The sequence below is a fragment of the Bidens hawaiensis genome, unplaced genomic scaffold (assembly GCF_021521415.1).
Source record: "Bidens hawaiensis isolate Kalapana, Puna unplaced genomic scaffold, B.hawaiensis_p1.1 tig00023406_1, whole genome shotgun sequence".
NCBI classification, from domain to species: Eukaryota; Viridiplantae; Streptophyta; class Magnoliopsida; order Asterales; family Asteraceae; genus Bidens; species Bidens hawaiensis.
This window is the reverse complement of record NW_027493671.1, coordinates 276,511-290,454: the sequence shown is the minus strand read 5'-3', so window position 1 is coordinate 290,454 and position 13,944 is coordinate 276,511. Positions and strand designations below refer to the sequence as shown.

Genomic DNA, 13,944 nt, shown 5'->3' with positions numbered 1-13,944 from the left:
CCTCGATGGTCTTTGACTGTGAATAATACTCGTTAAGGAAAACCTGCTGCATCTCACCCCAATTCTCAATACTGTGCATCGGTAGCGAGTTAAACCAGTGTTTTGCTTTGTCTTTTAGTGAAAACTGGAACAACCGCAACAGAACCTCATCCTGATCGTATGTACCATCACCGATAGACCCGCAAATAGCTGAAAAATCTGACAAGTGTGAATACGGGTCTTCTGATCCCAGTCCGTGAAAATGGGGAACTATGTTGATATAGGACGGACGGGATTTAAATGTCGGCTGTCCCTGAACACGCACCTGTGGGACAATCGGTGATGCACCATCCGAAATAGCCGGTCTGAACCAACTGTTAACACCCTGAACCGGAGGCCTGTAATTCCTTTGTCTAGCCCTCGGTTCCTCAAAACCTTCCCGATTAACCTGAATCGGTTGTCTCTGTTCCTCCTGATACCTGCCTATACCACCTCGATCAAGATTTCTGTTCCTCCACCTGTTACCTCTCACCCTAACCGGTTCCTCAACCTTATCAACCTCTTCAACACGCAAACCCGCATTTTCATTTCTCGGGCCAATCCTCCTCATCTCCCTCATCTTCATCATCAGTGTGAATACTGACATGGTCAAACTCTTGGGGTTGTTGATTGGTGTTTATTGGTGGTGGAGGATCATTGTTTGGTGGATTCAGTTCGGGTTGGAAAACATTAATTTCGGGTGGTGGATCTTGATTTTGGTTTTGGTTCTGACCTTCCATATCTGGCTGTCTGATCTGAGATCGGTTCTGCCGAGCTAACCGTTCGATTTCTGGCTCGTAAATCAGTGGAGAATTTCTTCCTGAATGGCGGATGTGCATAAACCTGTTACCTGCACAAATAACACACCCCGCGTAAAATGGGAAAATAAAACTAAACTAAAAATAAAAACAAAAACTAAATTAAACTAAACTAAACAAAGAAATCAATTAATCACAAAAACACTAAGCGCACTAAATCCCCGGCAACGGCGCCATTTTGATGACCGTCGTTTGAGTCATGCAAAAACCTAATTAACCTAAGCAGCTAGGGTAAGCTAGGTATCGTATCCACCAGGAGTATGTGGTCAGTGTGAAGTGAAATCAATTCCTAAACTTATGAAGTAATTCAATTAAAGTGCTGATCACACTAGAAAACGGTTTATATGTTATAACAAGCAACCAAGTAATCACGTATTCAATCAATTAACAAAGACAAATCACACCCGGGAATCTAAGTAATTAACCTAACAGCAAACTCATGCAACTTAAAAGATTAACAATCACTGATCAATACCGATTGACTAACTAGATAAACCTTAGGCATCAACGCTTACTAACACACGGCACTGGTTATCAAACAGTCCCTGCCAGTGTGACTCAACTAAGGGAAAGCGTATGCTTCATCACATTCAACTAGTCAAAGCAATCCCATAAGCAATTATCATAGCAACTGGTACAATAATCGTTCTGATCGAAATAAACCTAAATCGACTGAGTGCACAATAATACTAGACATCAATACTCATAGATTAATCAAAGATCATTACAATCAATTCGTTCTAAATACATGAGAAAAACTGAAAGATACAATACTCTACATCCCGGGTATGACTCGAAGAAACTAGCTGTGCATCGGCATCTCTCGGGCCTCGGTTATGATCTGGTAGGCCATGTAGGACACTTAGAGATGATTAGAGGTGATGGGGGCTTGCTCTTTTGCTCTGAAAATCGCCTGGAAGGTGGAGAATGGCGTCTAGGGTCGTCAAGAACGTAATATAAAACAAACCCTAACTTTCACGATTCTGGGGACCATCGCGTAGCGCGATGGCCTCCTCTCCTGGTCCATCGTACTACGCGATGGACCAAAATCAACGCAGGAACTTACAGGGAATTGCGTAGCGTGATGCCCCACCTTCAACACCCATCGCGCTACGCGATGGGCCTCTTTTCTTAGCAACTTCATTTAACTGCCTCGGTAAGCGTGCTGGACATCCGGGTCTTCATTCCATGCTCATACAGGTCCAAATTAAGCGCGTTAAGTACCTGTAACCTGAAACACAATAAACATGTATGAAGTACCAAAGTTCCTAAAATAAACGAGTAAAACAAATACGTTAACACAAATAAATATGTATAAATAAACCGAACATCATGATTGTCAATAGGAGAGAGGAACTCAATCCAGCCATCTCAGATGACTGAACACCAAGATGGTTGGGTTTAGCATAGCAGCTCTGTTCAAGGGGTGTAACAACCAAAGAAAGAAAAAAGATAACCTAGGCTAATATTATGTTGTGTTGGGCTTATGATGAGATGGGCCTTTTTTTAGTTATTTATATTTAACCAAAAAGGAAAGCTCAAGTTAAAAAAAAAGGATCAAAATTATATTTCAGATTTTAAATTATGTAATATTTTTAGTTTTAATTACATTTAGTTGTTCAATTAATTTTAAATTAAAAAAAAAACAAAAAGTTTCAGGATACTCATTGGTAGGTGCTGCCAGTGATTTTGTGATTTATGGGTACTTGAAGGTATAAATAAGGTGGCAGTACATGATTGGCATGTACCAGGGTACTACCCATGAGCGCTCCTTACCCCGCTAACTAATAAAAACCTAACTTGTGCTTCAATGTCATTATCATAATAAAACTGCCGATTGGGGGATCATTATATTTATGATTATTATTATCTGTGCTTAACTAGGTGATATATGTCTATGTTTAAGATTAAGAATGATGTTTTTTCCTTTAAATACTACATGTTCGTTTGCGTTCGTGAACGAGTTCAATTTCTTAATGAACAAACACGAAAAAGATTTTCTGTTCGATTAGTGTTTACAAACTATTCGTGAACAAGTTTAATGCTAAACGAACGAACATGAACAAGACTTTGTTTGGTTCGGTTCGTTTACAACCCTAGTCGTAGGCCTTAACAAAGAGTAACAAAATATATAAGCTAATTTGTTTAAATGGCATTATCGTTATAACAATAAACATAGCAAAAATATAGTATTAAAATCAACTATTGTAATAGCTAATGGCTAACTAATCTTCACCAAAGAAGGATTGGGCCAAAAAATTTGGAATTCTATCGGACGTGTTTTTTGTGTTATTTATTATCGAGTTTTTTTTCTTTTTTTTGTTAAATTTAGTTTGGGCCTAATTGCGTAAACGGATTATGGATTAAAAAGGTCAATATATAATAATAATTAAGATCCTAGACGTGTTTTATAATATATTTATACATACATATATGTGTGTGTGTCTATGTCTGTGGGATGATTCACGCGATAAGTGATATTATAGTGAGAAGTGCGAGAAGTCTATCTCAACCATTAATTATCTTAGATTTGTTCAAAGCATTGATTCCCCTAATTACTCCTAAAATATTTTCCACATTAATTCTTGTAGAAAGTTATAAATTTTAGAAAAAATAAATTGGCTTTTACATAAACATCCTCTAGAATAGTTCTAATGAAATATCATCGAGAGAATTTTTTATTTTTTTCTACATTAACGGTTTCATAAGATTTATTTGAATTATTTTTTTCGTACATATAAAAAAATGTATATGTAGGCGTTAATATATTGATCACCTACACAAGTAACATAATAATCTACACATAGCTTATATTCAATTATACAAATTGTTAGTTATTTTTATTTTTATCAAAATGTAACTCGTATTTACAAACATTATTTTCTCCTACACTAATTTTGTTTCTTTTATTTTCACCAACACATAACTAATATTTACCTAAACATAACTCGTATTCACCTATACAGCTTGCTAATTCATTTTATTTTCATCTACATATAAATAATATTCATCTACACATAACTCGTGTTTGGCTACACATAAAAGATAGATTATAAAATAATTAAAATTATAAAAAAAACATGATGTGTTCCTACATCGCGTTTAACAAGTTTAGGTTAATACTATTAATTATATGTGATATTATGAACAAGTTTTGTTTGTGTAGGTTAATATTGTGATTTGTGTATGTAAATACAAATTGGTAGGCATAACATGAAGTAAATTTGTATATATAGGTTAATATTGTGATTTGTGTAGGTTAACATGAACTAGTTATGTACATGTATATAAATATTGTGATCAGTGTAGGTAATAACATTAACTAGTTTTTGTGTGCAGGTTAATACTGTGAGTTGTGTAGCTATTTGTTTTTATAATGGTTAATATATATTTTTTTATAGTACGAGTATGATGGTTTTGTTTTATGAATTGATTGAAAATCAAATCAAATTAAAAAATAAAAATAAATGTATAATCATTTGTAACTTAAAATTAATTACTATTAATTATCAAAAGAAACTCCTAAACTTTTTACTAATGTATTTATACAATTAAATAATTCAAAATTAAAAAGAAAACTTGTGATTGGTTATAATCTCTTTTCACACTTCTCGCACTAAGAAACACTTCTGAAATGAACCCAATCACACACACATATACATACACACACACATATATATATATAAAATTTGGCCCCGAAAAATAATGGGCCTTGACAATTGTCCGTCTGGCCGAATGCTTGGGCCAGCCCTGCCCAAGACCTTCCACAAATCATCCACAGTTATCGAATCAATCCCTTTGGTATTCAACTAGATGAACTCTTTCATAATAAATATTTCTAATACCCTTATTCATTTAGAAAATGAAAAATTAGATTTTAATTATCCAAACTATTAACAGTTTGCAAATGTTAATCCTAACTAACATTCTAACTGGTAGCAATTTCAATTTTAAATTTGTTACCATTACCAATGACAGTCACAGCCTATAAATCATTAACTCTTATTTTTTTTATTACATGACGTGATGTGGAAAAGATTTAATATATGTCGTTCATTAGAAAATTATATTGGGTTAAAGTATTAAAGACTCTTCTTTCTTTTTTGGTTACTTCATTATTTATTATTATTATTATTGAACGGTAGAGTATCTCACATGTAAAGCTACCCTGAAATCATACTCCCTTGATATGTGAGAGTCAAATGGAATCCATAAACTCTCGCCCTGTCTGGTTCGAACCCAGGATTCACCCAGATATCCGTCAAGCCGGCATAAGCGAAAATCGAATATGCGTCTCCACCAAAAAGGCAGGCCTCTTACCACTTAACCAAGTTTTCTAAATACAGAGAAAAATAAACAGTTTAAATCCATACTATTACAAAATAATTTCGATAAATGAGAATTTAAAGAAACTACAACATTCTTCATCTTTCTACAAACCAATCTAAAAACAGAATCAACTAAAACCTGACTTAATCATGTTTTAAATTGAAGATCAGAAACTCCATGAAGCTGATCTTTTGATGATGGGTTGCATCTGTCTGTCTTCCTCAAGTGAGATCATACCTAAATGGGAAGGATCCTCTAGCATCATTTTTGCAACTAGATAACCGGCAACAGACCACGTTTGATGCTTGCGCGCCTGTTTTCCAATGTACCCGCCCGCTCTTTCCATCATAATATTCCGGCCACCCGTCTTTTGCAAGCCTGAGTTCTGCCACCTCGATTGCCCGCCTCGCAATTTGGGGCCGTCCCACCTTGATGCATGCAGCTGTAAGCAGCCATAATAGCACTGCACCACATATAAATATCATTATTACAAATGTATCGTTTTAGACTTTTAGTACGGGTTCAAACGGGTCGTTCTGATACAAATATAAATATCATTATTCATAAGTAAACAGGTCAAAATTATCACTTTTCATAATTACATTATCGGTAAACAAGACAATAAAATGTACCTGGCCACGATCCGCCATTGTGGTAACTCCATCTTGTGTTCTTGGGATCACATCCGGTAATAATCCTCCAATCATGGCCTTCAATGGCAGGATAGCAAACCTTCACAGGCATATCTCCAACCAACTCTTCCCATCTCGACTCTATAAGATCCATAATGGCCATTGACTGCTCAGGCGTGGCCAAAGACGAAAGAATGGCAACGCAGTTTCCCAAACAAAACCAACGGAAGTCCATATTCGAGGGCCCCACGTTTCCAAGGAAGTATCCCCCGTAAGTTGGCATAAAGTCAAAAACCCATTCGGGAAGTGAGTCGGGAATCACATTAAACTTGTTGACCGCTGTATGCGAGTACTCTTCGGTTTTGTACCGATAGATGTCATTTAGTTGTTTCAAGTCTAACCAAAAGTAGCTCCGCATGTGAAAGCTTAAAGCATGAAGACGTTTCACGATTGTGTCAACGAGCTCTTTCCCTTGAGCATCTTGTTTCAGTAAAACTAAAGCACATCTTAATGCCATGAAAAAAAGTGCTTGTATCTCTATAGGATATCCATACACACCCTGCATACAACACCGTGATTATATATTTTATTTATTTTGAAAACTTAGATAATACAGAAACCAGGGGTCGTATAAATGTTTGGTTCCTATCTTGAAAATGTTGACGGCTCAGTACGACCCGTTTAGGCCCATACTAAAAAAATGATATGTTTTGACCTGACCCGTGATATCCATACACAACCTACATACAAGGCCGATGTTTAGAGAAATGGGGAAAACGAACCATTCTTCTATCGATCATTGAGCATCCATCAGCACACAGCAGAGTCGGGAATGTGTCGAAACCCTCAGAAAGGCATAACGCAAGTATCAACCGTATACCCTTCTGGCAGTCGGGCATTTCAGCTAGTGAAGTGTCACCAGTTGACTTTGTATACGCTCGAAGCAGTATGATCCACCAAAATCCTGAATCAACAGGAGCAACTCGCCCTATTGCACTCTCACCAAAATCAGCCATTATAGTTTCGGTATCACGAACAGGATCATGAAGCACTTTAAAACTAGCTGGCATCACACCCTCCCCTAGTTGGAAACGATCGATTTTCTTCTCCCATGATTGGAGCCGCAGAGTCTTTAGAATAAAGTTCTTCACAATTTCAGGTTCACCGTTCATTAGAAAGGCTAAAGCACTTGGAACGAAATCTCTCAAAAACACCTATATATACACAAATTAACAAAAAACATTAGTAATTTAAAGGCACCTTTGGTTTTAATTTAAGTTGTTAGTATAAAGTGCGTGCGTACCTGGTCGTAATTTAATTTTTCATCAGAACTGTCGAGTGCTGCAATAGTCCCAACTGGTTGACCACGAAAGTACACCATTGTCTTCCTTAATGACTCCCACGCCTCAACAAACATCGGGTGTGGTTCAAGCCCATGATGAGCATTAGAGGAATTGAAGGATGATCGTTTACTTGGTGAGAAAATAGTCTCAAAGTCCATATGTCGGCCATTTTCTGCTAACGAAGGGTGGCAGGGTGATGCCTCAACAAGTGACTTCTCATCCAACGATCTTTGTCTCTCCAAATTCAGGTGTCTAGGCTTTTCTAGCAACTTTGAGAAATCGATAATATCATCACTGTCGTTTTGAGTCAAATCCACAGACATTCTCAATTATCTGCTGCATTTGTTCAGAAATAGTTCAATTACATTGTACAATAACTAACAACACTAAATATTACTTGGAAACATGTCAAGATTCAAGATACCACTCATATTTGTTACAAAGAAATGCATACAACTGCTCAAACGAGTTAACTATTAACTAATTAATTGTTTCAACATTAAAATAAAAGTTGCATAAAATCACATAATGATCTGAAAATACATCAAAAGTGAAAACCTGTTATTCAAATTAACTCCGAAATATATAGCATCGGCATATCATCACACTACACATACCATGGCAGGGCTACAAACAATGAATACATCAAGATTCATTTATATGTAAAACTCTAATTCACAACACGATTCAAACCCCAAAATTCAGATTAATGTAATGCCAATGTACAAGCAAAATAGCTCATGGTACCACTAATAACTAAGAACAAATATCATACGTTGAAGAGGTAGGTCCCAGCAGAGACCAGTTGGTCCCGCAAGACTCACCTTGAACAGGGACGTCTGCGCAAAGGCCATCTGCTCCCGCAGGACCCACCATGCTCATAGAATCTTACGCGCAGTACGCAAGCTGTACACGCAGGGAAAGCCTCCCAATGGTGAAGTACCCCGCCTGTTCCCGCAGTTGCGGATACAAGCCATCAGGGAAGGCTACCCGCAGACAGCAGAGCTACACGCACAAGACACTAGCTACTTCAGCAGTCACGTGAAGGAATGAGCAAGGCGGGAACAATCCCGCCCAAATGAGCCAGTCTGATTCTGAAAGATCTTTTGTACCATACCTACCAAGGTATGGATAGGACAGACGATCTGACCAGAACAGCCCATGAGCCAATCACAGGGTGACAGCTCACAGACAACAGTGCGAGGAGGAGCACCCTCTAGTACTGTTTGTCACTATTAGCCGCTGCCTACTCACCAACCCTTACTGTGGAGCATGCGCAGCCTACAGTTGGTGGAATAGTGTTACTGTTGGCCGTAACCTATTCACCAACCAGCATGGCCTGCGTACAATCCACAGTAAGTGGGACGTGCATAGTCTACAGTTGGTGGAATAGTGCAGCCGACTTTGTTACTGTTGGCCGTAACCTACCCACCAACCAGTATGGCCTGTGCGTAATCTACTGTTGGTTGAACAGGAATACTATTCAGCCGGCTGTACCTTCTAGAAAACCTACCTTCGGCTATAAATACTCCAACATCTTGGAATGGTAAGATCATCTGCTATCCAGTTATCTAGCAATCTCTTAATATACACTTATATTCAGAGCAACCTAGTCTGATTCTCACGCCGGAGGGTGGTCACAAGGAGGAACCCTCCCCTTCTCAGTGACGAGCTTACGGTGTTTGTTTTGCAGGTCTCCTGAAGAACAGCCTTCTCAGCTAGACCTCATTCGTGGGAAACATTACTTAACCCCCAGATTATCTATAATCTGTACCGGGTCACTTAGTGTTTCTTCATTGGCGCCATCCGTGCATAAAAGCTAGAACTATTTTAGTTTTCACAATTTCTGAAGAAATGGTTAACGTTACTCCGGTCCAAAGGCCTGTAACTGACCAAGAAACCCCGGTAACCACCCCAGCAACTGGGGGGAACACCGGCGGTTATACAATCCTTACGAACACTACCCCCGACTACCCAAGCCGGGGCAAGTGGAGTAAATATTCCATTGGGGTTCACCGATACCCAACTGGAAAAACGAACGAAGGTCCCTCGCCAAACACTAGATCAAGTGAAGGCGTGGGCCGAAGCACGGCAAAGAGAATTCCAAGCCGAATTGGATGAACGCTTGCGTTCAGCTCAACAGGCTGACGAATTCACCAGTACTACTCGCCAACACCTCAATATGAGCAGTGACTGTGAGTACTCAGAAGACGAGTTGGAGTCTGATACCGACGCGAACCCTCGCCATAAGGCGAAAGGGAAGCGTAAGGACAACGGACGTCCAACCAAAAAGGAATTTTGGGGAAGCTTTTAAACCAATCGCGGAGAGAAACCCGCGTGACTTCTCCAAAACCTTTAGACCAACTGCCACAAATGCAGGAAGGTCAAAATTCGCAAGAGACATTGCAGAGGCAATCGCCCCGAGAAGTGCCAAACAAATGTCAAACATTGGCACTTATGATGGTCTATCCGACCCAGACGACCATCTGAACAGGTTCATTGCGGGGGCTACCGTCAGCAACTGGACGGAACCCACGTGGTGCTACATGTTCCAGATGACTCTGGTCGGAGCAGCCAGGGCATGGTTCGATCGTTTACCGATCCACCACATATATGACTGGGCGGACTTTCAGAACAAGTTCAGCCAGCACTTCAGCCAACAGAGGAAGTACACTGAAGAGCAGTGGACGATCCTGAACTGCGTGAGAGAGGAGGATGAATCTTTACTAGACTTCATCACTCGCTTCAACTCCAAAAAGCTTAGTCTCGGCAACATAAGTGAGGATCTGGTTCGCGCCGCCTTCATCCAAGGCGCCGAATACCCAGAACTTATCCGCACGTTGACGGGTAAGGATGGCATGCCATCCACATGGGATGCCATCATGACGGCGGCAAAGCGCTTTGCCGAGACGGAAAAGCAACTGGGAAGGGACCTTCCCCAGAGTACGCACCTCTACACGCAGAGGACAAGAGAGAACAATGTCCGGATCGCCCGGCAGAACAAAAAGAGGAGGCTAGGTATTTGGCAGTCAAGGGTAAACTTTGACACCTCATCCAGCTCTCGCCCTCTTGTTGGCGGAAGGGACAACACACACCCTTCAAATCGAAAACACCGGTGGACGCCACTCACAAAGAGCGTCACGGAGATATTTGCCACGGAAAAATTGCCATGGCCCAAAGCCCCATCGATCCGGCAGAAATCTAATGCGGATCAAAGCAAATCCTGTGATTTCCACGGGACAAAGGGTCATGGTACTGAAGAGTGCACATCCTTGAAGGATATTATTGAAACATTTGTTAAGGATGGAAGGCTTGCACATCTCGTGGCATCGATCAGGAAAGGAGGAAGGAATGACAACCGGTACAGAGGTAACGGACGAAAGCCCGTCGACATCAGCATCAACATGGTTCATGGCAAGGTCAGAGGAAGAAAAAGACGGGTGATAGAACCATGCGCGTGGAAGGAAGCTGAGGTGCGCTTCCCGCGAGTGCCAGGAGGCCCCAGCAAAGAAGGCCCCATCGTCATCAGAAGCCAGCTGGGGCACTACATCACCTCCCGCACTCTTGCTGACAACGGCGCTTCGTCGACAGTGATGTACAGGCAGTTCTTTGATAAGCTGGATGATGAAGACAAGGAACGCTTGGAAACAGTCTACGCTTCAATGGAAGGGTTTGATGGCAGTACAGAAACACCCCTGGGTATCCTATCTTTCCCCGTTACTCTTACTGATGGGAATCATTCACGCACAGAAGACGTGGATTTTGTCGTGATGAAAAAGCCACACCATACATACGACATCCTATTCGGAAGAGATGGGATGGCAAGATTCAACGCCGTGGTATCTTCAGTCCACGGCATGATGGGATGGCCAACAGCTGAGGGTGTAGCAATGATCTCTGGCATTCCCCAGGTATGCATTGCATCTGTCTCATCTAAACCCAAACCGAAGAAGGCTAAACCAACCGTCACTGAACCAGAAAAATGGGCCTTCAATGGCAAATACCCTAACCAGGCCGTTACCATTGGACCAACAATTGTTGATCCCACCCGCACCTTACTCAAGCGCTTACTGCAGAAAAACGCTGACATCTTTGCGTGGACACCAGCTGACATGACTGGTGTACCCCGAAGTAAGGCGGAGCATAAGCTCAAATGCGATCCGGCTGTTACGCCAATCGTACAAAAGCGCAGGGTAATGGGGCCTGAACAAACTAACGCGTGTAGAACCCAAGTCAAGGAACTCCTTGACGCAGGCATCGTACGCGTTAGTAGATATCAAACATGGGTTGCAAATCCCGTAATGGTACCGAAGAATGACAAACAATGGCGCATGTGCATAGATTTCAAAGATTTGAACAAAGCATGCCCCAAAGATTGTTATCCGTTACCAGAAATTGATCTCAAAGTGGATTCGTTGGCGCCATTTCGCCTTAAATGCTTCTTGGATGCGTATAAGGGGTACCACCAAATCCACATGGCCATTGATGACCAGGACAAAACCGCATTTCGGACGCCCGATGGTACATTTTGTTATAAAATGATGCCATTCGGACTTAAGAATGCAGGGTCCACGTACCAACGACTAATGGACAAAGAGTTTCATGCCCAAATCGGGAGAAACTTGGAAGTCTATATGGATGATTTGGTCATCAAAAGCCTCGAGCCTGAGGCGATGTTGAAAGACATTGAAGAAACTTTCAACACGCTCCGAAAGATAAACATGAAGCTCAACCCGAGCAAGTGTTCATTTGGGATGGAAGAAGGGAAGTTCTTGGGAGTCATTGTTACTAAAGATGGCTTTAGAGCGAACCCTGAAAAGGTCGAAGCCATTGTTAAAATGGAATCACCTACCACCATCAAACAGGCTCAGACACTGAATGGGCGACTAGTCGCACTTAATCGCTTCTTGGCAAACCATGCGGATAAGTCGTTTCCTTTCGTGTCAACACTGAGAAACTGCTTGAAGAAAACGCACTTCCGCTGGACACCAGAAGCGGAAGCAGCTTTTCAGGAGATTCGGTCACGCCTGATCGAACTCCCAACGCTTACAGCACCACAAGCGGGAGAGGAATTAATCCTATACCTTTCCGCAACAGATAGAGCAACCGGGGCAGTCTTGCTAGTAGAACGAAAGGGCATCCAGATGCCAATCTATTATGTTAGCCGTATACTAACAGACGTAGAAACCCGGTACTCTACCCTCGAAAAATTGGTCTTAGCACTTATACACGCTTCACGCAGGTTAAGACGATATTTCCAGGGCCACCCGATCACCATTCTCACCAACTTCAAACTCTCAAATGTTCTAGGCAAACCCGAATTATCGGGACGTCTAGCCAAATGGGCAATTGAATTGGGAGAATATGCAATTAAGTACAAGCCAAGACCAGCCATAAAAGGCCAGGTCTTGGCCGATTTTATTGCAGAAGTCCCCGTTTCGCGGGAAAAAGAGTGCCAGGAGGAGGCTCAACCCTCCACAGCACAGGACGTCAATGATGTCTGGCGACTCTACACTGATGGAGCAGCCAATAACGAGGGTTCAGGCGCAGGGTTAAAATTAACCAACCCAGCAGGCCAAGAATATACTTACGCTATTCGGCTGGACTTTCCAAGTACGAATAACGAAGCCGAATATGAAGCATTCTTGGCCGGTTTAAGAATTGCGCGTAAGATGGGAGTGAAAAACTTAGAAGCCCACGTGGATTCCATGTTGGTGGCCAACCAAATAAATGGAACGTACACGGCTGTGAATGACACCATGGCCCTGTACCTCGCCCAGGCAAAAACCCTTATGCGTGATTTTAGTGATTGTAAAGTCATACACGTCAAGCGCAGCGAAAACAAATCTGCGGATGCGTTAAGCAAGCTTGCATCACTAGCCTTCACCCACTTGGGAAAGGACATCCGCATTGAACTCCTCGAAGCACCATCAGTCCCGCACAAGGAAATTTGTGTCATCCAGAACAATACAGAAACATGGATGACACCAATAATAAATTACCTTGCAGCAGGAATACTACCAGAGTCAAAAACACAGGCAAGAAAACTACGCTGTAAAGCACTGAATTATCAACTCGTCAATGACATCCTTTACAGACGTAACTTTCTTGGCCCACTCTTGAGATGCGTGGACAACCAAGATGCCGACTACCTCCTAAGGGAAGTACACGAAGGCATCTGTGGGGTACACGCAGGCCCCCGCGCTGTTGTAGCCAAGCTAAACAACGCGGGATACTTTTGGCCGGGGATGCATACAGATGCACTGGCATACATCAGAAAATGCAGGTCTTGCCAGCTTTACGCACCTAACACGCATCGCCCAAAAAACGAACTGGTTCCAGTCACTTCTTCGTGGCCATTTCAGAAGTGGGCCATCGATGTGACAGGCCCATTTCCTACAGCAGCAGGAAATGTTCAGTTCCTAGTGGTAGCCATCGACTACTTCACCAAGTGGATAGAAGCAAAACCTTTAGCCCAAACAACCGCAAAGCATATCAAAAAATTTATTTGGGAATTTATAATTTGTCGTTTTGGACTTCCACAGAATTTGGTGAGCGATAACGGCACCAACTTTGCTGACAAGAAGCTACAACAGTGGCTGAAAGAACTTCAAATCACCCACACCTTTACCTCAGTGGCACACCCGCAAGGTAATGGTGAGGTGGAAAGAGCAAACAAGAGCATCGTCGAAGGCATCAAGAAAAGACTTTTGAAACACAGATCCGGCTGGGTGGACGAGCTTCCGCACGTCCTTTGGGCAAACAGAACGCTGAAGAAGGCCAGTACGGGGGAAACCCCGTTCA

The 13,944-nt window shown here is 41.8% G+C and overlaps 1 pseudogene across 1 annotated transcript; it reads right to left on the bottom strand.

Moving 5' to 3' along the window:
- Positions 1 to 5,320: 5,320 nt before the first annotated feature.
- LOC143567463 (putative alkaline/neutral invertase B) lies at positions 5,321 to 7,381 on the bottom strand (annotated as a pseudogene). The gene is made up of 4 exons (XR_013141420.1): positions 7,101 to 7,381; positions 6,580 to 7,011; positions 5,798 to 6,356; positions 5,321 to 5,628 (listed from the first exon to the last, which is right to left on the bottom strand). The product of XR_013141420.1 is annotated as a putative alkaline/neutral invertase B (transcript).
- Between the last annotated feature and the right edge of the window lie 6,563 nt (positions 7,382 to 13,944).